Here is a 1,374-nt window from a genome sequence, read left to right as displayed (position 1 = left end):
ATCTCATCCCTTTTTCAAAAATTCTTTTTAAAATTAATTTCATGTTTTAATTTTAATTACAATTTATCTCTAATTTTCGAAAATCACTAACTCCTTTTCAAACTTATTTTCGAATTCTCTCTTCTCTTTTCTTCTTCTATTTAATTATTTAATTACTAACACTTCTCTCCACCTCTCTTCATCCAAAAATTCGAATTCTTCTTCATTCTTCTACCCCCTTCTTTTTCTACTAACATAAAGGAATCTCTATACTGTGACATAGAGGATTCCTCTTTCTTTTCTTGTTTTCTTCTCTTTCATATGAGCAGGAACAGGGATAAAGGCACTCTTGTTGAAATTGATCCAGAACCTGAAAGGACTCTGAAGAGAAAATTAAGAGAAGCTAAATTACAACAATCCAGAAGCAACCTTTTAGAAATTTTCGAACAAGAGAAAGAAATGGCAGCCGAAAATAATAATAATAATGCAAGGAGAATGCTTGGTGATTTCACAAAGCCAACGTCCAAGTTTGATGGAAGAAGCATCTCCATTCCTGCCATTGGAGCCAATAACTTTGAGCTGAAACCTCAGCTAGTTGCCTTAATGCAACAAAACTGCAAGTTTTATGGACTTCCATCTGAAGATCCTTATCAGTTTTTAACTGAGTTCTTGCAGATCTGTGAGACTGTAAAGACGAATGGGGTTGATCCTGAAGTCTACAGACTCATGCTTTTCCCTTTTGCTGTAAGAGACAGAGCTAGAGTATGGTTGGATTCACAACCCAAGGATAGCCTGGACTCATGGGATAAGCTTGTCACTGCATTCTTAGATAAATTCTTTCCTCCTCAAAAGCTGAGCAAGCTGAGAGTGGATGTTCAAACCTTCAAACAAAAAGATGGTGAATCCCTCTATGAAGCTTGGGAAAGATACAAGCAGCTGACCAAAAGATGCCCATCTGACATGTTTTCAGAATGGACCATATTAGATATATTCTATTATGGTCTCTCTGAATTTTCGAAAATGTCATTGGATCATTCTGCAGGTGGATCTATTCACCTGAAGAAAACGCCTGAAGAGGCTCAAGAACTCATTGACATGGTTGCAAATAACCAGTTCATGTACACCTCTGAGAGGAATTCCGTGAACAATGGGGTACCTCAAAAGAAAGGAGTTCTTGAAATTGATGCTCTGAATACCATATTGGCCCAGAACAAAATGTTGACTCAACAGGTCAACATAATCTCTCAAAATCTGAATGGATTGCAACATGCATCCAACAGTACTAGAGAGGCAGCTTCTGAAGAAGCTTATGATCCTGAGAACCCTGCCATGGCAGAGGTTAATTACATGGGTGAACCTTATGGAAACACCTATAACTCATCATGGAGAAATCAT

At 37.5% G+C, this 1,374-nt stretch overlaps 1 non-coding gene across 1 annotated transcript; it reads right to left on the bottom strand.

Moving 5' to 3' along the window:
* Positions 1-837: 837 nt before the first annotated feature.
* Positions 838-941, bottom strand: LOC130959140 (small nucleolar RNA R71). The gene has a single exon (XR_009078235.1). It is a non-coding gene; the product is annotated as a small nucleolar RNA R71 (small nucleolar RNA).
* Between the last annotated feature and the right edge of the window lie 433 nt (positions 942-1,374).

This window comes from Arachis stenosperma, chromosome 10 (assembly GCF_014773155.1).
Source record: "Arachis stenosperma cultivar V10309 chromosome 10, arast.V10309.gnm1.PFL2, whole genome shotgun sequence".
In the NCBI taxonomy this organism is placed as follows: Eukaryota; Viridiplantae; Streptophyta; class Magnoliopsida; order Fabales; family Fabaceae; genus Arachis; species Arachis stenosperma.
This window is presented reverse-complemented; position numbering and strand designations above follow the sequence as displayed.